This window comes from Chelonoidis abingdonii, chromosome 10, assembly GCF_003597395.2.
Source record: "Chelonoidis abingdonii isolate Lonesome George chromosome 10, CheloAbing_2.0, whole genome shotgun sequence".
In the NCBI taxonomy this organism is placed as follows: Eukaryota; Metazoa; Chordata; order Testudines; family Testudinidae; genus Chelonoidis; species Chelonoidis abingdonii.
The window spans coordinates 9,588,495-9,612,850 of NC_133778.1; the positions used below are offsets into that span (position 1 = coordinate 9,588,495).

The 24,356-nt window shown below is 52.0% G+C and overlaps 1 protein-coding gene and 1 pseudogene across 1 annotated transcript in view; one reads left to right on the forward strand and one right to left on the reverse strand.

The window, feature by feature from the left end:
* LOC116815868 (uncharacterized) overlaps positions 1-24,356 on the reverse strand; it is a 385,671-nt gene that overhangs the window by 294,552 nt on the left and 66,763 nt on the right. The window lies entirely within an intron of this gene.
* On the forward strand, positions 798-14,088 carry LOC116815863 (butyrophilin subfamily 1 member A1-like; annotated as a pseudogene).

Genomic DNA, 24,356 nt, shown 5'->3' on the forward strand with positions numbered 1-24,356 from the left:
GGCTCGGTGCCACTGCATGGGACAGAGAACCACACCCAGGAGGTGTCTGATTACACACTGGAGATTTTTAAGAGCACATTAGACAAACACCTGTCAGGGATGTTCTGGATGGTGCTGGTCCTGCCATGAGTGCAGGGGACTGGACTTAATGAACTCTCAAGGTCTCTTCTAGCCCTGTGCTTCACCTGTACCGCATTCTTGCCCAGAGCAGACACAACACCTGGCTGGAGCTGAGGAGAGGCCAAGCTGCAGCAACCGACAGACATGTGGATGGGAGGTGGCTCTTTGACCCTAATGACGCTTCCCAACTCAGCCCACAGCAGCAGGGAATTGGCAGAAAGGGAAATGGCTGGTTGCTGTCAGAGCAGCAGATTTCTGGGAACAGGAAAGTGAAACTAAACCTTTTACTCCTGGGTCGCTTGGGGGCAAGCCAGAGAGTGGGGCCAAGTGAACATAAGAAGGGTGACCGGACAACAACTGTGAATAAAAGGGGACAGGGAGTGGGGGGTAATAGGCGCCTATATAAGAAAAAGACCCCAAAAATGGGACATCTGGTCACCTTATGTTACATCAGGGAGCTGCCAAATGGTCTGTGTCATGGCAAGTCATGGGCGGATGTGGAGGGGAGGACTCACACTGACAGGGTTGGGTTCTAGTGATGCATGTGTCGGTCGTGGGCGGGTGGGGCCTTTGAGTGCAGATATAATACTCACTCCAGGGAATGCAGAGAGGCACCGAGCTCGGGGGAAGCCCAGGGGTCTGCCAGCTCCCAGGGACAGCCAGAGCCTGGGGACACACCGAGCCCAGAGACGGAGGGTAAGGACTGACTGGTCCCACCCCCACCAGCTCTTCATTCAGGCCCTGAGTCGGGACAGAGCCCCAGCCCCAGGGAGACAGATTCAGGGTCCCGTGTGTCTCTGACTCTCCCCAAGATAAAGAGCAATTTGTCTCCATGCATCTGGGCCAGGGCTGATGGGGGATCCCACTGCTGCCTGCACACCCCGGAGGGGAGAGATCTCTGCTCTGGGGCAGGGAGTGGGGACAGCTGGGCTCACCAGCTCCCAGGGCCAGGGTAGGACAGCAGCTGGGCAGGGCCCATCAGTAACTGGGGGCTGCACGTGGCTCAGGGCTTGTTTGGGACCATCAGGGTTTGTCTCCCCAGGCTGAGGGGTATGTGGAGAAGGGGGTCCCAGGAGTGAGGTCCCCTCTAGGGAAGGAGCCTCCCAAAGCTTCTCATGCCTGGGGCATCTGCATAGAAGGGCTCTAATGTTCCACTCCCATTCCCCATCTCATCCCCCATGGAACCAGGCAAGGCTGGGAGCTGGGACCCTCTCTCCCCACTTACTGCTCCTCCCAGTCTCTCCCCTGTCTCCCTCCTGCCCCCTCTCTGCTCCCCTAGGGCTGGGGGACTCAGGCCCTGGCCCGGCCGGGGCGGTCGCTCTCCAGGGCCTGGCTCGGCTCCTGCAAGCGCTAGGGGGAGCAGAGCCTGTTGGGGGAGGGTAGGAGCTCTGAGACTCGCAGCCCCCCCAGAGCTGGGGTGGGGTTGCTGGTGCAGAGTCACTTCCCTGCCCAGTCCCAACGCTTTCCCCTGGGGTCCCCTCGCCTGCAGGCTCTGGGTGTGGGGTTGGTGCGGGCAGAGCCTGGGGCTGCCCCAGGGGCTGGGTCCAGCCACTGCAGAAAATCCCCCTGACTGGGAAGGAGTTCTAATGACCAACTCTGTGACCACCACAGCTCCAGCTGGGATTTAAAGGCAGCCGCGGGAGCCCTGAGCCTTGCCAGGATGGGTCCAGGATTTAAAGGGCCCAGAGCTCCTGCACCTGCAGGAAGCTGCGAGCCCTTTAAATCTCAGACCCACCCGGCCGCCGAAGCTGCGGGTGGAATTTAAAGGGCTCTGGGCTCTCCGCAGGTGTGGGGAGCTCCAGGCCCTTTAAATCCTGGCCTCAGCCTGGCCGCTGAAGCTGCGGGTGGGATTTAAAGGGTTCTGGGCTCCCCACGGCTGTGGGAAGCTCTAGGCCCCAGAGCCATAACTAGGTATTTTTGTGTAGAGGCACGAATATAAAATTGCATCCTCCCACAGGGCTGGCTCTTTGCGGCAATTCGGCGGCGGGTCCCTCAGTCCCTCTCGGAAGGAAGGGCCTGCCACTGAATTCCCGCCAAAGAATGAAAGAAGGGGCAGTAGTGGATCCTGTGATTTTGGGGGGTCAGCTCATGATTTTTGACTGCTTGGGCTGGTAATCTTGTTTCCAAGATGGTCTTTGGTTCCAGTCCCAATCCAGAGAGGGACTCACAGGTTAAGAGAGGAGGGAGGTGCTGGATATTAGCAGTGGCCACTAGGGATCAGCCTGAGTCCTGAGAATGCTGAGAGTTCAGGATTGCAGGGCAGGATCAAGAGTGGCAGGTTTGTAGAAATTTTGGTGGTGCTCAGAACCTACCTCCACCCAAACTCCACCCCCTCACCTGCCCAAGGCTCTGGGAGAGAGTTTGGGTGAGGGAGAAGGTCCGGGATGCAGGCCCTAGGCTGGACAGGGGACTGGGGTGCAGGCTCTGGAGAGAGTTTGGGGATGGGAGGGCGTGCAGAGGGAGGGGTGCAGGGGTGAGGGCCGTGGGTTATGGCTGCAGATGAGGGGTTTGGAGTGTGGAAGGGGCTCAGGGCAAGAGTAGGGGTGAGGGCTCTGTCTGGGCCTGGGAATGGGAGGTTTGGGGTGTGGGAGGGGCTCAGGGCTTTGGCAGAGGGTCAGTGTGCGGGGAGATGAGGGCTCTGGCTGGGACTGGGGATGAGGTGTTTGGGGTGCTGGAGGGGCTCAGGGCTCGAGCAGAGGGTTGAGAGTGCAGTGCAGGGGTGAAAGCTCTGACTGGGGGTGTGGGCTCTGGGGTGGGGCAGGGCTGGGGATGAGTTTGGGTGCAGGCAGGCTGCTCCAGGACAGGCGCCAGAGAGGAGGACTCCCCTCAGCCCTTTCCCTGCCGGCAGCAGCAAGCTCTGGGGGAGGAGCCCCACTTTCCTGCCCCCCGCAGCAGCACACTCACCCCACCACTGTCACTGCATGTGCTCCTAGGGCCCTCTGAGGTCCAGGAATCTCCCTCGCCTCCCCTTTGGTGGGTACCGAGGGGTGCTGCATGCACCTCCTCCCTTGCTGTTGCCTCTGACTGTAGCATCACTGGGGGTGAGAGATGGGGCTGCCTCCTTGTCCAGCCTGGGACAGGAGCGGTGACTGTGGACGGGGGGGGCCTGTGCTGGTGGAAAATGAAAGGGTCTGAGGTGGAAGGGCAGGCTCAGAGTCAGTCTGCTCTGCAGTGAAAAGGGGGCACTAGGACCCTGCGGCAGCAGTTGCTTCAGGGAAGCAACATGGAGCTACTCTGTTCTGGGTCTGGGAATGGGGGAGGGAGCAAGTCAGGGCTGGGGGACACTCAGGAAAGGCGCAGGGGGTGTGTGAGTGGAAGATCACCCGGGTTATAAATATCTCTGTGCCAGCGGCTTTTTTTTTCTCCACCACTTTCTGTGCCCCTCGACTTTGTGTGCCTGAGGCATGTGCCTCAGTCGCCTCGCCCTTGTTATGGCGCTGCCAGGCCCTTTAAATCCTAGCCTCAGCCCGGCCGCCGGAGCTGTAGGTGGGATTTCAAGGGCTCGGAGCTCCCTGCCTCTGTGGGGAGCCCAGAGCCCTTCTCCGTGGAAGCCGGTGCGGTCTGGCACGGCGTACTGGCTCTTGCAGACTAACACGGCTACCCCTCTGATACTTGGCTCTTGCAGGGGGCCCTTCAGCAGTGGGTGGGGTTCCACCTGCCGACTTCCCGGAACCCAACAGGTACAGTCCCCGTCAGTGCAAATCTCTCTCTCCTCAGCCTCAGGACGCTCTGTTTTGGATGTTGGTAACTTGAACCCAGTGCAGGGGCACCGGAGCTGAGCAGGCTCAGGGAACTCTGCTCCTGGGATGAGTGACACCCACCGTCAGGGCCGGTGCAAGCACTAGGCTAACTAGGCGGCCACCTACGGTGCCAAGATTTGAGGGCACCAAAAGCTGTGCCCAAAATGTCTGGGATGCTGCCCCGGTGCTGGGGCTTTGATCAGCTCCAGCTGGCTGGGAAGCGATGTCATTCCTCCGCCGGCCGCCAGGGGCGCTGCGCTGCTCCGGCTCTGCCCCAGGGACCCGCCCCCACTCCCCTGAGCTCTGCAGCAGGGCTGGGGCTGCGCTCACCGGGGGGGGGAAGTGCAGAGCCGGCCCCAGCCGCGCTGCCGGGGAGTGCTGGGGGGGTTCCTCCTGCCCTCAAAGCCAGCCCCGCCCCCCTGGAGGGCTGCCTCCCTCCTGCCCCTCCCCCCCACGGAGGCCTGGAGCACCACCACGCCCATGGGGGGCTGCATAGGGCCCCAGAATATCTAGGGACGGCCCTGGTACCCGCCACCCTGCCCGCAGCCAGCTCCTGCTGCACCCCGTGCCCTGCTCCCAGCCAGCCCCACACCCCCTCCCCTGCCTCCAGCCAGGCCCACACCGCCTGCCCTTCCTGCGGCCAGCCCCACACCCCGTTCTGACCGCAGCCAGCTCCTGCTGCACCCCCTGCCCTGCCCCCAGCCAACCTCTCACCCCCTGCCTTGCCCACAGCCAGCCCCTACTGCACTCCTTCTCCTGCCCCCAGCCAGCCCCACACCCCCTGTTCTGCCCGCAGCCAGCCCCTGCTGCACCCCCTGCCCTGCCCGCAGACAGCCCCACACCCCCTCCCCTGCCTCCAGCCAGGCCCACACCGCCTGCCCTTCCTGCAGCCAGCCCCACACTCCCTGCCCTGCTCCCAGCCAACCTCTCATCCCCCCTGCCCACAGCCAGCTCCTGCTGCACCCTCTGCCCTGCCCGCAGCCAGCCCCACACCCCCTGCCCTGCCCGCAGACAGCCCCACACCCCCTGTTCTGACCGCAGACAGCCCCTGCTGCATCCCCTGCCCTGCCCACAGACAGCCCCACACCCCCTGTCTCCATCCAACCCTTGCTGCAGCCCCCTGCCCGAAGCCAGCCCCACGCCCTGTCAGGTTATTCATTTATCTTCATTAAATATGTAGACTAAATAATGAAATTAATAAATTTTCAAGCTGAATGCGTATTAACTCTAATGAACAATGCCACATTATGCAGTATTCATTTTTGAAGGTTTGTAATAAGCGATGCTCCAGGGGGAGGGATGGGGGTAGGGGGGCGCAAGGTGGAAGTTTCACCTAGGGCACAAAATATCCTTGCACTGGCCCTGGCAAAAGCCTGGCATTCCTAGCTCTTGAGTGCTTGTTGCTGCAACCTAAATAATAGTGTTTTAATGTAGGGTTTTGAAAAGGTTAAAATTAGATATAACTTTTGCAGCATGAGCAGAGTTTGACCCTGAACTTGCAGCGCTGCCTGCTACTCCCTGACCTTCCCCCTCTGTGTCTATTTCCCTTTCTGCTGGCTGGCCTGTTTTAGACAAGGAGGATGCACCTCTAGGGGCTCCCCAATTCCCACGGGTAACTGATAACAGTATTGCCCACTCGCTTCAAGCGTTTAAAAATCATGAGCCGCCCCCCACAGGATGAGATTGCTTTCAAAATCGTGCAATTTAAAACCCTACTAATAATTACTGCTGGGCTGGTTTTGTTTGCCTGCTGGTTTCTGAGCCTTCGGGCTGCACTGGGGTCATATTTTCAGTTTTTCTCTGCAATCTACAAGGCTAGAAACTTCCTTTCTTTAGCAAACAAAGGCCTTGGCTACACTAGAAATTTCAAAGCGCTGCCGCAGCAGCGCTTTGAAGTGTGAGTGTGGTCAGAGCGGCAGCGCTGGGAGAGAGCTCTCCCAGCGCTGCACGTAAACCACATCCTTTACGGGTGTAGCGTGCAGCACTGGGAGCCGCGCTGCCATCCTGATTACACTGAGGCTTTACAGCGCTGCATCTTGCAGCGCTCAGGGGGGTGTTTTTTCACACCCCTGAGTGCGAAAGTAGCAGTGCTGTAAAGTGCCAATGTAGCCAAGCCCAAAAACTGAGTCTCACCTCAGCACAGACTGGGAGGAGCTGGGGCTTTAACAAACAAATCAGCCATAGCGCTGCAATCAACCAAAGCAATGAAAGATTGTGAGCCTGAGGATAAAATCCCAAGAGCTGGTGACACAGCTGGCAGGGCTCCCCCTTTCCACTGAGCATAAGTGAGAATCAGGCTTTTCAAACACTGGTTCTGCCTTACCCAAGGTTTTAGCCTGTGCATTTAATATCACCCTCAGACACAGTGCCCTGCCCCTGGGAAGCCCCCCGACCCTCCACAGTAGCTAAGGGTCTGATTGCAAGGCCAGAGCCCTGGCTGCACATTTTTTCCCAAAAGCCTGCAGGGCTGAAATTAACACTGGACTCCATCCCCCTCAAACCGCCTGTCAGTTCCAGGTGGGGCCTAGTGTGAGCTCAGGAAATTCAAACTTAGGGTTCCTCTGCCCAGAGGGAGCCATGGCTGCAGAGACCCCTGTGGAAAGTCTCCAGGACCAAGCCACGTGTCCTATCTGTCTGGAGTACTTCAGAGAACCTGTCACTCTGTAGTGTGGGCACAATTTCTGCCAAGCCAGTGCTGGGAGGGATCCAACACTGACGCCTCCTACTCCCAGTGCAGAGAAACTGTGCAACAGAGAAACCTTAGGCCCAACAGGCAGCTGGCAAATGTCCTAGAAATAGCCAAACAGCTGAGTTTCCAGGCAGCAAAGGGAGCAGGAGGGGAGAGGGTGTGTGGGGAGCACCTGGAGGCTTTGTGAAGAGGATCAAACCCCATCAGTGTGGTGCGTGACAGATCCCAGGCTCACCGAGCTCACACAGTGGTTGTCATAGAGGAAGCTGCCCAGGAGTACAAGGTAGGGAATTGCTGTCCAGTCTAATGGATAATAACTTTGGGTTTTAATTACAGGCTAATGTTGGCAGAAATTGCCTGACACAGGTGTAATTTGTCACTCAGCTGTGTGTAGCCTTCATTACTATATCAAATTAATGAGACTCCAGCCTGGCCAGAAAGGCAACAGAAGCAGATTTTAAATTTGGCTGATGTGTGAAAGTTTTCTTTGAGCAGCAGCAGCTGCTGCTGCTGAACTCTTTCCAAAGCCATCTCCTGCCAGTGAACTATGGGAACTCCCTCAGACCAGAAGCTGTGAAATGAGGAAGGAGGTTTGATTCACAAGAACTGCAGGCTAGTCTATGTGGGAATGTTGCCCTCAGGCTAGAGAAGGTGGAGTTATGAGCTGTGGCTGTTCTTACTGATTCATCACAGATTTTATTATTGTGATTTGCAGCCCCTAAATGAGATCTGACCTTGATTGTGCGGGAGTCCTGCACATAACCCACAGAGGGACAATCCCTGCACCAAGCCATTTACAGTCGGACAGGACAGGACAGATCAGATAGGGTGGGAGGGGAAACAGAAGCACAGTGAGGGGAAGTGATTTGTCCAAGGTCACTCAGCACGTCAGTGGCAGAGCTAGGTATAAAAGCCTGGTTTTCCGAGGTTCAGGCTAGTGCCCTAACCACTAGGCTATCTAGTAGGACCTACAGTCATCTCAAGTCTTGTGTTCTGGGTGGAAAACCAACCCCTACAAACACACTGTCAGCCCTCAGAATCAAACCACCAAATCATTTGTGTGTGTCAGGAAAAGATCCAGGCCCATTTTAAGTCTCTGAGGGAAGAGAGAGAAAAGCTCCTGCAATTGAAAGTAAATGGAGAGAAAAGAAGCCAGGAGTATCTGGTAGGTGCCCATTGTTTTTCACCTGCTGGGGGACATGGAGAGGGGAGGCTTGTTGATAGATTTCTGTGTGGTGTGGGGAATGTGGGCTTGTTTATGTTTCTCCATGATCATGGGATACTGTGTGTGTGTGTGTATCACAAATGTTCTCTCCTTGGAGGAGGAGAACAGCACCTTCTACAGCATCTAAAATGCATTTTAATTATCGAGTTAATTACTGGTCCTTGTGGCTTTCACAAAACTTCTCCTGAACTGCCCTGACTATATCCAACCACTGCCATGTGCCAGTGTCTGCCATCATTTCTTATATTTTTTTAATCATTTGATTATTTTTTCTCCCGATAATTCTATCAATGTGGAGCTGAGCTCTGTTGCCTGCTGCTCTGGATCGGGCGTCTCAGGGTACACCCACACAGCCTGCAGCTGTGAGCCTCTGGGCCCTGCTCAGCAGAGTTGGACTCATGGGACTTGCAGTAAAACACTAAAACTAACTGTGTAGACAGCACTTTTAAACTGCAGCTCAGGTTCTGAAATCCACCCCACTCCCTCCTTGGCTTCAGAGCCCAAACTTCAGCCGAGGCCCAGTGTCTACACAGCTGTTGTTAGTGTGGTAGCATGAGCCCCAAGAGCCTGAGTCTGCTGCCCTGGGCTCTGAGGCTCACTGTGTGGATGCACTCTCAGAAGCCATTGGGAACACAGTGTCAGAGCCACGTCTGACATGGAGACATCCCTTTAAGGGATATTGGGGCCAAATGGGAAGCTGTAGGAAAATCCTTTCTCTTGAGATCCCAAGGGTTACTCAAGTGTCAGGATGTGAAGAATTACAGATTTCATACCACAAACCACAGGTCCCAGACTGTCACTGCAGCCTATCTGCTCTCTGGAGCCAGCAAGGCAGTGGCTAGTGGAATTCTGGCCTGCCAGAGAATCCACCTACAAAGCTCCTGATTGGAGCAGGCGTTTTGAATACACGACTTATGCCTGCAGGCATCACAGGAAGTTGCCCAAACTACTGAGTGCACTCCGGATCTGCTTCTGGACTGGACCCTGACAGTGGCTTGACCCTGGCATAGTTCCTGGCTCAGGTTTGACCTGCAGTACTGCTGTCTGACTCCGGTCTGACCCTTTGCATGGCTGTCTGACTCCAACTCCAGTCCTGAGCCTCACGTGACTCCTGACACTGATTCTGGCTCAGCCTTTGGCATGACTCCTGATCTCAACTCTGACCCCAACCCTTGGTGAGATCCTGACTCTGACTCCAGGTTTGACTCTGGTTTTAGTTCCTGGCTTCCAATTCCAGTTCTGATCACTAGGCCTGACTGCTCGTCCCCTGGTCCCTGCACAGATGTCTTAGAGATGATAAAGGAGTTCTCTCTTGTAAGACTCTGTTAAAGGCCCTCAGGTGCCATCCATGTTCCTGACCAGCCCTTTCCTTGTTTCTTATAGGTCCAGACACAAACTGAGAGACAGAAGATTGTGTCTGAATTTCAGCAACTGGAGGAACAAGAGCGACTCCTGCTGGCCCAGCTGGAGAAGCTGGAAAAGGAGATTCTGAAGATACAGAATGACAATGCCAGTAAACTCTCTGAGGATATTTCCTGTCTCAGCAACCTGATCAGTGAGCTGGAGGGGAAGGGTCAGGAGCCAGCAAGTGAATTCCTGCAGGTGAGACTGAGTTAGAAACATCCCAGATCCTCATGCAGGCTCCTGAATCATAAATAGCTGGAGTCCAGCAGTCAGAGATCTCAGTGTCTGCATTCCTGAGATGTGAGTGACTATTGTTCTTTGAAGAGTTACAGACACATTGATATCAGAGCAGGGAAAGCCCCATTAGCTCAGGGAATCCATGGGCCTGGAGCCAGGGCAGGGGCTCTTTTCCCCATATTTGCAAAATCTCTTCCCTGGGATCTCCTGTGTGTGTCAGAGGGGACTGAGATTGTTTTCTCTCTCTCCTCTAGGATATCAGAAGCACCTTGAGCAGGTACGTGTCTCTCTCTCACTCCCCCTCACATGTCACAATGCAGGCTTGGAGATAATGTTAGCAGCACATCTCTCCAGGGCTCTTCAGTGAAATGTGTGGGGCAGGGTCACATTTTGGATATAAATCTCTCTGATTAACTTCATCCTGAAGTTCTCACTCTTTTAGAGACGACTCTGGAATTGCCCATTGAATGGGAAAGACTGACCTAAATGATATTCTAGAGATGTCACATCCCTGGGGGCCTGGCTGCCTCAGGGTTGTTGGGGTGGAATATGGGCCTGTCACTACCAGGGCACTCATTACTATTCAGCCCAGGGCAGCAGTGATCAAGAGCACATCCCACCAGAGAGCTATTTGGAGACCTGTGTGGAATGAGCTGGGGAGGGGGGAGGTGATGTATCAGCATAGTTCCTAGTGGATAGATTTCTACAGCACTTCACATGAGAACTTTGTATCCCTCAGAGCATGGAGGCCAAGGAGTGGATTGGCCATGGAGACTCACATCCCCTTTTATCCCCAGAGCTGGTCTCTCCAGGCCAATGGGACCTTCAAAGGGAAGGTTTCACTGCCATGGCTTGTGCTCCATCTGCTCTGAGGCTGGGAGAAGCAGAAGAATTCTAATTCCAGGCCCATTAGAGCAGCAACTTTCACAAACAACAAATTATACTGTGTCACTAAATGAAATATAAGCATGTGAAATTTTCTCTTCAGGTGAGAGAAGGGGGAAGTTCCAGCAGCCAGTGGAGATTTCTCCTGAACTGGAGAAGAGACTTGGCAGTTTCTCCCAGCAAACTGTTTCTCTAATGGAGACTCTGAGGAAGTTCAAGGGTACTGAGAAGGGATCTACAAGGGGAAATTGGGATGAGCCTCTGAGACTGGGAAGAGGTGGGCTCTGTCCAGTTGGTTCATCATTACGTGACATCTCTATTGAATGAAAGGTGGAAAGTAGGGATACTGAGCAGGTGTAATGGGCCCAGGTGTCGGGATGTCTCACATTAATTCATGACTTACCAGAGGTCATGACATTGAGGCTCAAATTTAGCAAAATGGCCTAATTTTGGATCCCTGATTTTTCTCTCCCAGCTACAGAACTTACAAAGCCCCGGGGGTCAGAGAAACAGGGGCACTAGTCTGGCTGGATCTCAGGACTTCCCCAGTCTGTGCCAAGGTCTGCACAGGCCTCTGCACTACTGACTAGGGGAGTCACAAACTGCCCCCTCTGTCCCTTTGCCAGTTGAGGGTCAATCTGGCCCATTGAGCCAACCCTCTCCCAGCTCGAATTTCCACAGGTATAAAATGATTTTATTACTTGTATTTCAGTGTAAGGAGGATGAGGGCCCCATTGTGCTGAGCCCTGTGGAGATGCTGAGTGAATAGACCCAAGGGGTTTATAATTAAGAGCTCTGACCCTGTAAACTCTTAACGTCCTGTTAGTGGCACAAAGTGTGTGAAGTTACAGTCACACGAAAGTCTCTGCAGGATCTGGCTCTAGGGCAGTGTTTCTCCCAGGCAGCCACCAGCAGATGTTTTTCTGCCATGACAGCCCCTCTGGGGGAAAACTGGGGGACCAAAGCGGCAGCAGCCGCTCGCGGCAGCACCCAGCAGTTGCTCCTGAATAGCTGTTACCAAGGGCAGTGGGATGTACTGTCGTGGTGTTTGTGCCGCAGCACCGCTGGGGACACATGGGGCTGGTGAGTGAGGCACTGAAGGCAGCTGCAGTGTTTGGTTGCTGGGGTGCACCCTGGGCAGCTTCCCTTCTCCCGCCCCGCTGGGGCATGGGGAGCCTGGGATCCTGCAGGGAGCCTGTGAGTTCCTGATCCACCTTCCCTGGGGCAGGCTCTCTCTGGACGGCCATGAGAGGCAGGGACAGAGAGACTCGTTCATCAAGATTTGGTGGCCACACTCTGAGGCCGCCAAAAATTTTGTTGTGAGATCCCTTGGTCTGACAGAATGCAGTAGGCGACTCAGACAAAGGAGGAGGTTAAGTCCATTAATGGCTGTTAGCCAGGATGGGTAAGGAATGGTGTCCCTAGCCTCTGTTTGTCAGAAGGTGGAGATAGACGGCAGGAGAGAGATCACTTGATCGTTACCTGTTAGGTTCACTCCCTCTGGGGCACCTGGCATTGGCCACTGTTGGCAGACAGGATACTGGGCTGGATGGACCTTTGGTCTGACCCGGTACAGCCGTTCTTATCTTCAAACCAGCTGAGTTTGGAGGGTGGGAGGGGATGGTGAGGGGAAAGTAAGTCTCTCTTACACAGCGTATCTCCAAGGGTGGTTGTGAGACCTAATGGCTGTTGGCTCCATTGCTGGGAGATGCCTGAATGAAAGAAAGGGGAAAAGGAAGGTCTCAGATGAGTTTTTATTTCTATTAAAGACCTGAGTGTGTCTCTGTCCCTCTATCAGTTTCTCTGTCTAAACTCAAGACAGATTAGGTCACTTCAGAGGGGTGATGTCGTTATAAATATTAAAACAGGAAATCTCATCTCTTTTCCCTTTTCCCCCTCCAGACACTCTGCCATCTGCACTGGAGACGCAAACAGGGGAATCCCTAGAAGCACGCAGACAGGGTGAGATTATCTTTAAATTGTGAGAAAATTCCAATGAAAACATTTTCATGAAATTGTAGCTAAAGTTAAAAAATAAACCCAGCCATGGTGCCCATGGCCCCAGTACTAACACTCTGGCCCTGAGTTTTTCATAGACATTCATCGGCCTTTTCATAATAAATCGAGAGGAATGAGTAGAGAGCCCTCTCCCCTGAGGGCTGAGCCTCTCCTTTACCCTGGCAAAGGGGGAGTCTCCCATTGGAGCGTCTCGTTTTTTAACTGACTAGGGAGATGCTCTCCCTCTGCCACTGCCCCTCCCCGCTTCTCTCTGGGCTGGCGCTATCCCACCCAGTGCCTCCTCCTTTGCTCTTCCCCCAGGCTGCACCTCTCAGTTTTCCAGCATGGGAATGGAGGATGCAGTTTGGGGAAGGAGTTTCCCTCAGTGGTTTAAAGCTGATACCTGCCTCCTCTGCTCCCTCCTCACTAAAAGCTTCAGAAACCTTCCTCACTGTTTCTGTGCCACTGGCAATGGAGCAGCCCCAGCAGGTGGAACCAGGAGCTGAAGCCTCTGCAAACAAATGAGAAACCAATTAATTGCCTCCAATTAAACAGACTGAGGAGCTGCAGTGACATCTGTGCTCAATCTCAGGAGCCCAGGACAGAGGCAGCTCCCTGGGATCCAGGCCTATCCCAGACAGAACCAGGCCACTGAGGAGTATTAGAAATGGTCCCAGCCTCCCCCAGGGCTGAACTACTGCCCTCACACTCTGACGATTCTCTCTGTCCCCAGTGACTGTGACACTGGATCCAGATACAGCTCATCCCCAGCTCGTCCTGTCTGAGGATCAGAAAAGTGTGAGCCAGGGAGACACCCAGCAGGATCTGCCCAAAAACCCTGAGAGATTTGACACTGAGCAGTGTGTGCTGGGCTGTGAGGGATTCACCTCGGGGAGACATTGCTGGGAGGTGGAGGGTGAGGAATGCTGGGCTGTCGGGGTGGCCAGAGAATCTGGGAAGAGGAAGGGCTGGATCCTCCTTAACCCTGAGGGGGGAATCGCAGCTGTGGGGCAGTGGTGGCAGGGTCAGTTTGAGACTCTCACCTGCCTGGGGATCCGCTTGCCCCTGCCCTGGGTCCCCAGGAAGATCCGTGTTTGTCTAGACTGTGAATGGGAGCAGGTGACATTTTTTTTTTGATCCTGGTGATGAGGATCTTCACTTTGCCACTCGCCTGTTCCCCTGGGGAGAGAATCCGCCCCTGGCTCTGGGTAGCAGCCAGAACCCGGCTCAGACTGTGTCCCTGAGATACCGGGGGAATATTCCACTGGGGACCCTGAAATCAGGCTCTCTAACCCCATGCACCCTTGTCTATCTGACTCCACAGGACTGTTGTCTTCATGCAGGCGCAGTGGCCCTGCAGGCCCCATAGAGCCTCTGGACTGTCAAACCATAGAGAACAGGGTAGGGAGTGATGGAGGTAGAGAAGCCGATCTCATTGCCCCAAGAATTTTGTAGCTGGTTTGTCACTGTTTTCTATGATCCAGGATGACTCTGACCACCCAGACTCAGACAGTGTCACTGGTTAATGTAGGGGGGGCTTCTCTAGCTCAGTGGTGGATTTAGAGTTAGTGGGGCCCCCCCAGTCCTGTGCTCAGCTTCATTTTTAGGGTATCTCCTTGGGACCCAGCCAAGAAATAGAACATTCTCTTCTATCTCCCCCTGCACCCGTTTTTCACTCTTTTTTTCTTCAGCCTCCTCCTATAAGTAATAGCAAGTAAATGAAAATAAAGTGAGGTACCTTGATTGTTTTTGTAGTCCAGCTTATTTTTCCACAAACCACTTGAAAATCGCTGGGGGTCTCGGTGGGGAATATGGGAGAGGCTGAGACAGCGCAGGTTTAACCAGAGGGAAGTGAATCAAGAAGAAAATGTGAATGAAGATAAACAAGAACAAATAGAGAATCTGGGAGAAATAGTGAACAATAGAAATGAAAAGTGTGGCAGGAAAGTATCCCTGACAGGGGAACCGGCCAGGGGGCAGCAAGAGGGGAAGGGATAAATCAGGAGAAAAAAATGGAGCAGTCAAGGAGGAAGATCTGTGACGGAGAGGAGAGAGGGAGACACACATGGGGTGGGGGTAGGAGGGCTAGGAAAACAGTGAGTAGAAAAGGACCGAATGAAAGAAAAGGGAGGGAAAGGGAATGTGACAAGGACAGAGCTGTATTAAATGTTACGGAAAGTGAGACTAACTCATGATTTCCCTAGATTAATTCCTGCACATCGGGCTGTTCTAGTGCCATTAAGAAACCTGTACCCAGTAGCTGTGACTCTCCTGGCCATACGCTGTGGTTATTAAAGCTCCTTCCTAGCTCCTTCGAATTTCCTGCTCTCCAGTTACTTACTGTAAATACAGCATTACAAACCATTCCTCCTGTTCATTCCACTTTCATGTCCCAGCTGCAGTTGTTGGGATTTGCTTCCTGACTTGCTTGTATCTCCCCAGCAAGGAATATCAGGAGAGTTTGGGTTTTACTGTGGCTTGTCACTGTCCAGCCTGTGCTCTGTCTCTCTCTTGCCCGGGAATTGCTGAGCTGTGCTCTGTGGACAGGTGCAACCTGTGATGGGACTGAGAGGTGTAAATGCTGAGTGTTACAGGACATGGTTTTAGGCAGCTAGAAAATTCCAGGAATAACCCAGTGATCCACAAAGCAGAGTTAGGGACCTAAACTCCCTGTACAATGCATGGGCAACAAAGGCACCTCACAATGTGATTCACAAAAGCCAATTCAGCAGGCAGGGATCCATCTAAGCCAGCCAAGGGAGAGGCTGACAAGGGGAGGGGGGTGTCCTAAGCCCTTCCCATCTCTCAAACACACATGCCTAAATCTGGGCTGCAAAGGGGCATGAATCTCCACTTCTCAATCCAGGACCAACACTCAGCTGACCCAGAATGGGATCCAGCCCTGCATTTGTCAGTGAGGCCTAGGGGTCTGGGCCTGAGCCAGTGCTGGGTCTGCCAACATCACATCCACTATCGCTTCTGAGAGAGAAAGGATCAAAATATCTCCTCCTCTGTCCCATTCAGGGAAGGGTGCCAGCAACTAAGCTGTGGGATGTTCTGATGTGAGTCTTCTCCCATCTCTCCTTTTGTAGCTGCTCCACTGTGTCCTACCTCTGTGGTGGGTTCCCGAACTACTGGACGCTCATAAAAATAACATTGTTACAGATAAATAATGAAAACGTGCAGAACTACAGAAATCCAGGGGGTTTCAGGACGGGGAGACCAATTCAGGCAAGCAGAGCGGATAAGACAAATTTGTAAGCTGCTATTGATACCCGAGAAACTCCATTTTAAAGTCCCAGACTCCGTTTGATAAACCTGACTTTCATTTTGAATCAGCAAGAGTCACCCCACCACTAGATAGAAGCTGCTGGTCACATCACACTAACAATAGACTTGCCAGAACAACCAAACTGGTGGGGGAAAGGTGGTAAAAGAACAATGCTAAAAATAGCAGCAGATAATGTCCCTGTGAGGTGAATAATGGTCACAGTCTAAACATAGAACTGACAGGTTAGAATGTTAGCAGAAGTGGCCAGAAAGTTCGGGCAGAATGGTGTAATAGTCAGGCTGTCAGCTGAGAGCCGATGGTTGAGAGCGCTGACAGAGACACCGGCAGCAGAATCATAGAATATCAGGGTTGGAAGGGACCTCAGGAGGTCATATAGTTCAACCCCCTGCTCAAGGCAGGACCAACCCCAACTAAATCATCCCAGCCAGGGCTTTGTCAAGCCTGACCTTAAAAACCTCTAAGGAAGGAGAGTCCACCACCTCCCTAGATAACCCATTCCAGTGCTTCACCACCCTCCTAGTGAAAAAGTTTTTCCTAATATCCAACCTAAACCTCCCCCATTGCAATTTGAGACCATTACTCCTTGTTCTGACATCAGGTACCACTCAGAACAGTCTAGATCCTTCCTCTTTGGAGCCCCCTTTCAGGTAGTTGAAAGCAGCTATCAAATCCCCCCTCACTCTTCTCTTCTGCAGACTAAACAATCCCAGTTCCCTCAGCCTCTCCTCATAAGTCATGTGCTCCAGCCTCCTAATCATTTTTGTTGCCCGTCGCTGGACTCTCTCCAATTTTTCCACATCCTTCTTGTAGTGTGCGGCCTACAACTGGACACAGTACTCCAGATGAGGCCTCATCAATGTCAAATAGAGGGGAATGATCATGTCCCTCAATCTGCTGGCAGTGTCCTACTTACACAGTCCAAAATGCCATTAGCCTTCTTGGCAACAAGGGCATGCTGTTGACTCATATCCAGCTTCTCGTCCACTGTAACCCCTAGGTCCTGTGCTTGTGCCTGGTGCACGTGGCGAAGAAACAGAGACAGCGTGTGCACCAGAGAGACAGCACAGTGGAGTCAGCAAAGTAAGTCTGTCTGACAGTTATAGTGTGTGTGTGTGTGTGTGTGTGCGTGTGTGTGTGCGCGTGCGAGCACAGGGTTTATGTCTGTGTGTTGATTGTGAAAGGAATTTATATATGTAAGACCTAAAGAATATTTAACAACTTCTGTCAGCAACCTGTGAACGACTGATCAGCGAAAACAGGATGCATCACTTTAAACTGTAAAGCAATATGGCTTGGGGTGCTCGTCAATGTGTTGTAAAGGATTTGTGCTTTCCAACATCAATAAGGGATCTCTGTGTTATAACATCATGACAGTTTGGGTGCTGGAAGGGGCTCCTAGATGGGGCAAATTCCCTCCCAGAGCTTTTACTCCTCACTCCTGCACCCCAACACTCTGCCCTAGCCTGGAGCACCCTCCTGCACCCAAACTCCCTTCCAGAGCCTGGACCCCTCACCCCTCCTGCACCCCAACCCCCTGCCCCAGCTGGGTGAAAGTGAGGGTGGGGGAAAGCAAGGGAAGAGGGTGGGGCTTTGAGGAAGGGGCTAGGTAGATCCTGGGTTGTCTTAAATTCAAAAAGTGATCTTGGGTGTAAAAAGGTTGGAGACCCCTACTCTAGGCTTTCTCCAGGTTGGGTGACCAGCTCCCAGACCAGACCATTTCTGTTATGTTCTATGCTTCAGCTTCTCTCTCACACACACCATCCCTGTCCCCACCTCACCGCCTGCCCCCAAAACAATACGCACTTACAAAGACCTTGTGGCTGGCTCATTCAGTCATTCCATTAGAGACTGCTATTGTTCCCCATGTGCACCTGGAATGAAGCCAATCTCAGTCCCTTCCAGACCTATGATTCTGTGATTCTATGATTTTGGTGAGCCTGACCCATGATTTTTGAACATTTGGGGCTGGCAATACTGTATTCCCAAACCAAGACTTTCTTCTTCTTCCTCATCCTCCTCCTTGTGGAGAAATCCTCCCTCTCTCCTCCATCAAAGCGAAGTCCACAAAAGCTTTTGCTCATTCTGCAGCAGCAAATCCAGCCACCCCGTGAGCCCTATCCCCCTTTTGGCAGCCAGGCCTAAGGCCACACCGGGTGGCTGGGGCAGTGCAGAAAATATAACGCTGGTCTCCAGTCTCAGCGTAAGCCCCTAGCCACAGGACAGTCCTTCCTCTGACGTTACAGCTCCTCCTTACCCAGTTCTAGCTCTTGTGCTTGAGATTCCGTAGTTCTGTTGGGGGAAGAGGCTGCATTAAATGCACTGTAAACTTGCTGGTGCAGCTCCCAGCAGTGGTGAGATTCTGGCATTTCCACTGCTGAGGCTCTGCCCAGAACTGCTTTATCAGGGATTATTGTTTTGTTCAATGCTGCAGAGCAATTTATGGGGGGAATGAGACAAAAGTGCAGATGCTACTTGGAATTTCATATGTAAGGGGCCAAATTCCTGTTGCCCAGGCAGAATGAGAAGCAGCGCTTCTGTGCGGATCTGTGCTGCTCCAGATCTTGTGTTTTTGGTGAACAAAGTCTTGTGTAAGGATCAGGCCTTTTTCTGTAGTCATATTGTAAGGCCTAAGAGCCTACGGCCTTGGTGTGCAGTCAGATTAGAACAGCAGCAGCCATTAGCTGAGAATCAGGAAGCCACATCCTCACATTCCATCTAAATTACATTAAAACGGTGTAATACCAGGCTGCTAAGAAGGAAACTCCATCCTAATGATACCCACTATCACCAGACACGGAACCTGATCTGAAGATGGTTAAAGAAAACATAAGTTTGATGGCATCTGTCTGGCAAGAAACTACTTATCAATAGTTGTGGTTGTGAAATCCTCATTTCTTTATTGTTTTGTCTTTCCAGTCCCCATTTTCTGTTGTTCATCTGTATAGTCCCTGTCTGGATCCTTGATTGTTTTTATCTGTTACATAATTCATTTTGCTAGATGTAAATCCATCAAGGTTGTGGGATATAACTGAGTAGAGAATTACGTTACAGTATGTTAGAATTGGTTAGTAAAATGTTACTAAAGTAATTGGTTAAGGTAGAGCTAAGCAGGACTCAAGTTTCACTATAAACTGGGATCTAACAAGGAGACCAACAGGGGGGAAAAGAAGGAATAGAAGAATAAGAAAAGACCTAGAAGAAGAAGAAGAACTCACCCCCAAGAGACAGCCTAAGACCAGAGCTGCCAAGAATCCTCTGCTCGACCATGACACACAGGAACCAGAACCCAGATGAGACCGACCTTGCCTGGCCAACAGGGAAAGTTCGCCTGCCTGATCAGGACTGGTGAGGAGAGCATTGTGTGCTTAGTGTGTGTATTCTGCTTGCTTGATAATCATTAGTAAATAGAGTAAGGATATTACTGTGTAAGGCTCTTTTTCACTGGTAAAAGATCCTGTAAACCCGCTGGAAGTTACGCCCTGAGCCCTCGGAATTGGGTCTAGGTGAGTATTTAAATCAACAAAGTTACGCCAGAACCCTAGGAATGGGTAACATTGGGTGCCCCTCATATATGTGAATGACAGAAAATTTTGTGCAGGTAACACTTGTTTCTGCAGGTAGGAGTTGTCTGATTGGTGGCCGGGCCATCCCGATCGGACCAGAGCTTAACCTGGTCGACTCGGCTATTAGACCCCTTGCTAGGCATGACGGGAAATTTCTATCTGCATTCACTGGCTCTCTTGGAGGACTGACTGCCTTGTTCAAACCCCCGGCCTCCATTGCTTCCCTCAGCTAATGCTTGGTCTCTTCTCTGCCTTTGGCTTGATCTTTTCCAGCCCCTAGATGGTGGCTTGCCAGACCCTGGAGCCAAAGGAGGAAATTCAACTGTACTGAGTTGGTGGTTTAAGATGCAGTTGTAGGTACAGCTGGTTACACGGGCTGCTCTTTGAACTGGACAGTGTGCAGCCATTGAAGCGCATTGGGAATGGGAATATTGTTGCAGGGATGGAGAGTGAACTAGACACATTGCTGCAAATTAGCTTCTTCCTCCAGGACCGGCCAGTCTACTTACAAGGAAAGACATCGTTTGTGTTTCAGGGACGGCATCGCGTGTGATTTGTAGTCATCTCTCAGCCACATTCATCCTGCTGCTGCTCCCTGCACCTGGGAACTCCCTGCTGGGCTCTGTCTCCTGATTCTCCAAGGAGCCCCCACAGACAGAGCCCTGAACGTCCTTGGAGCCTCTGGTAGGCTTGGGACTTTAATACCTTTCTCTAAGGGTGGTGCCTGCGCAGTGATCAGCGCACTCAGCTCCCACTGACTCTATTTGCCCAGCATTTAAACATCTGCTTTCCAGGTTACAACCTGTTTTTTAAATCCCTGGGGCGTGGGGAGTGATGTTCTAGAGCTTGCCCTCTGTGCTCACCCATCCCTCAGCCCTGCCCCACTTCTTAATGCCTTTAGTCAAGTACTGGGTAGGCCTAAGGAGTGATGTGGGCTGAAGACAGCCAGATTCTCCGAGAGGCAGTCTGGTCTGTGAGGAGTATTGGGGAGGGAGGTATAAATGACCAAGGGGAAGAGGTAGTGTGTTTACAGCTGTGGGTTGCTGGGGGGCAAAGGGGGCAGATGCATTGTGCTCTGTGAGAAATGTCATCTTCAGGTGGCAGTACCCCCATTTTCTAACATTGGCTTTTCGTCTAACATGACTATTCCCATTGCCTGTTTGTGGACCTGTAGCAGATTGTGCATCCTTCAGAGCAGGTCATTCTTCCATTGCAGGAGACACAAAATCAGATAATTTCTAGTGTGATTTTTGTTTGTTTATGTACAATGTGTCCACAAGGCCTGTTTCCTTGAACCTCTCATCATATTAACCTGCAGCCTCTCATCCTATTGGTGTTTTGGTCCAGGGGGAATCAAATCATGGGTCCTGCCTGCTCCTTTCACAAAAACTGGATCAAGAAAAATATTAAAATGGAAAAACCCCCTCCAAATTGGGAAGTTTTATTTATCATCACTGTGAGGCCTTCAGTGGCACTGGGCGTGACCATTTAGTAACCAGAACAGAAACAACTGCCAACATTGCTACAAGTATTTGTTTAAGGCACTGAGATAACTCCACTTTTCCTAAACTAATCCCTGAAGTGGATGGACTATGCAGTGAATGACATGGTCACTTTCAGTAGCATTTACCAATCTCACTGCCACCTTGGCTTGTCTCCTTTTCAAGGCCCTTTGTTCACTCCCCCTTCCCCAAGTTCTCCTCTCTAAGTCTGGACTTTTCAATTGGCCAGAGTGCTCCTAGGTCACAGAGACATTGGTGACAAACAGGCCCTGCCACCCAGTTTTCTTACAGTGCAGGGGAAAGTTCCCTGAGCTGGGAATTTGTCCTCACGAGTTGATACAGGCTGTGGTTTAAATCCCCTGCAATTCACCTCCCATATGAGTGAGAAAGGCCATGAACCCAAGCATAGAAGCAGTGAGAAATGAGCAGCTGTAGCCCCCTTAACACTCAGTTAACAGACAGTGCCTACAAAGAGTTGGGAACAGAAGATGGGTCTCTAACATGGTAACCCCAAGTCTTAGCCATGCTGCCTTTCCAACTGAGTCTTCCACAGCTATAAAGTTGGCTTCTCACCCACCCCAGCCATTGTTCACCTGGTGCCAGGAAACAGGAACCCTGATTTCCCATCCTCTTCTGCTGTCTGGCCAAGGGCTGCCTAGTCAAATGGAAAAGTGTTTAAGTCCCCACTCTGCCCACCAGTTGCAGGTTCACAGACGCTAGGAATTACTGCTGCATCTCTTGAGGCAGAAGTCAATAGTGGGGATCTATAAGGCCAAAGTTGAACCAACCCCATGATGAGAGGGTGCAGATGCATGTGAATTATTTTTTTTTAAAATTATTTAATTCATCCAGTGAGAGAGCCTCCTTTAGAGCAGATTTTCTGAGTTCATGCCAACCCATGACTTTCCCAAGAGCCCTGGAGACCCTCTTGTCACTGTTATTTTAAGTGGCCTTCGTTCGACACCTGCATGATAATACGATCCCACCAACCAGTGCTTGTTTCCCTAGCCCAGAAGTGATGGTCCACCGTATGCAGCTGCTCTGTGAATGACAAAAGCACTGGTAAGTTGCTGCTGTCCATATCACACTCGGGTGCCTGCGATTCCTCCTCTGTCAGTAACTTTGCAAGTAACAGTACTGCCATGTGCAATGTCCTCACAACAGCTAACAGCGCATCGGAGAGAAGTGCAGGATCCATCCTCTCTCAGTGCAGATGCTGTCACGTGTTTACAAAGACTTGACAGTTGGAAAAATGGCCCAAAAGGAAGCCGGAAACCATTGGAGGGCTGGGACACAAAGCAGTGCATGACGGGACATTTTGCACGTCCCAGGATGCACTGCGCTCCATTTCCGCCTTCCCACAACACCTAGCGACAGATGGTGTCACCAGGCACTGTGGGATCTGCCTTTTCTAAAGAAGGGCTTGGAGAGGCTCTTTCCCTTGATGGTTATGTTGGCTTAGTTTTCTCTCTGTGCTGAACCTCCTGCTCCCTTCAGGGCTGGAACCTCTTCTTGGCCGTTCAGGCCCATGCTCTGGTTTCAGCTAGAGCCCCAGGATGGAACTGGGGCGTAGGGCGTCCCAAAGGCTGGGGCGTGAGCCTTAGTTGCTTCCAGGCTAGCCTTTGCCATTCCTGACATGGCAAAGAAAATGGGTGGATGCCCAAGCCAGCATGCAGAGCAGTTTCCCTCTTCCAAATGTGCGCCTGTACCTCCACTTGAGGGGGCTTGCTAAATACCACCTTTGAAGCCTGTGTGTTTCTCTGCTGCTTGCCAGCTGGGGAAAAGCCTCTTGGGGTGAAATCTCCTGCCCCACTGTCAAAATGAGCAACCTTGGAATGGGAACTGTAATAGGCCCCACATGCAGGGCTGGCCCTGCTTTCCTACTGTCTTCTGATGTTGGCCACAGAGTATCAGCAGCTGCCCCCACATGCTGGTCTGCGGGTGGCTTTCAGTGGGTGTCTGCTGTGCCAGGGAGCAGGCTGGCTGAGTGTCTGTGGCAGGAAACCACTTTGATGACTTCTTGTAGCCAGTGGGGTGAAGCAAAAGTTGCTTTTGTTGCTGGTTTGGTAAATCCTCAAGAGGCTTCACCACCATCCTTGGGACATCTGCTCTATTTCTCAGCACTTCATCCTGAATTTGGCACCCTCAGTTGTGTCCCACAAAGCCACCACGATTACACCTTGAAAGATATCAAGGATTGATGACATCACTATTATCACCTGACTCTGCACAGACTGACCTGGTGGCTGGGGAAAGGGTCAGAAAAAATCTGTGCATATTTGGCCATCTGTCCCTTTCTCCTCCCGTCTCAGGTTCTGGCTGCAGATTTCCCCAGACACTTGACTCCAAAGCACAGTGATTCAGATTAAAACACGAACCAAGATTACTAACTACAGAAAACAGAAGTGAAGTGATATCAAACAAATCAAAGCAGATTACCTAGTAAATACACAAAACTGCAAACAAAGCCTAAAAGCCTAGGAAGATTGGATCTGATTTAGCAAGTGCTCACCCTGACCAATAGCACAAGCAGGCTTGCAGATGCTGAAGTCACAAGTTGCACTTGCTTTCCAGCTTGGGCTCCCCACTCCCACTCCAAGTCATTTTCTTTCGGAGCTTCTCTCAGGTGCTCAGCAACGGGAGAGTAATGAACAGCCGAGGATGTCACTCCCTGCCTTAGAGAGCTGTTTCATGTGGCCCAAAACTCGTTCTTTCAAACTTTGTTCCCAGCCCAGTTTGTGGAGAAACACGGGTACCCGAAATGGAGCTCAGTGTCATGTGGTCTGGTCACATGCCCTTGCTGAGCTCATTGCTCAGAGGCTGCCTGGAGCATTCTCAAGCAGGCTCACTAGGTGGGGGATAAGATTCTCCTAAGGCCTATTGTTTCCCCTGCTGGCCCTTCCCAACCAGCTGTCTACACTGGAAGCATCTTTCCTAGTGGCTGTCACCAGGTGTAACTACATTTGGAATAAAGATACAGAGTCAATATTCATAACTTCAGCTACCAAACTGATACATGCATACAGACAGGATACTCATATTCAGCAAATCAGAACTTTTCCAGCGACACCTTACACGACTCATCTTGAAGAAAGTGCATCATCATGACGACGGATCTGGGGTGTAGTGTCAAAAGCAGTTTCTCTCTCCCTTTCCCCAGCAGGTTGGCAGGAAGGCCCAGCAGTTCAGCAGCCAGGGCTGCAGCAGGAAGGAGGGGGCTGTCCAGGACTTCTCCTCTGCCTGGGCTTTCCTGAGACCAGGCAAAACCAGAGGGTCACTGATCAGCTCCGGGTCAGCTGCTGCTGGAACCTGCTCCCAGACATGGACAACTGAATACCTGGGAACCAAATGCCCCTGCTGAGCGTGGGAATTAGGAAATGGAGGTTTTACTATGGCCAGCCCTAGCTAGGGCATTGAGAGAATTTCCCTCCTATGTGGTGGAGTCTCTGATGTCCAGTGTGGTGTTAGCGCCAACTGAAGCATTTTCCATGCTAAGGACATCTGAGGGGCTCATAGAATCATAAACTAATAGAATATCAGGGTTGGAAGGGATCTCAGGAGGTCATCTAGTTCAACTCCTTGCTCAAAGCAGGACCAATTTCCAACTAAATCATCTCAGCCAGGGCTTTGTCAAGCCTGACCTTAAAAACCTCTAAGGAAGGAGAGTCCACCACCTCCTTAGGTAACCCATTCCAGTGCTT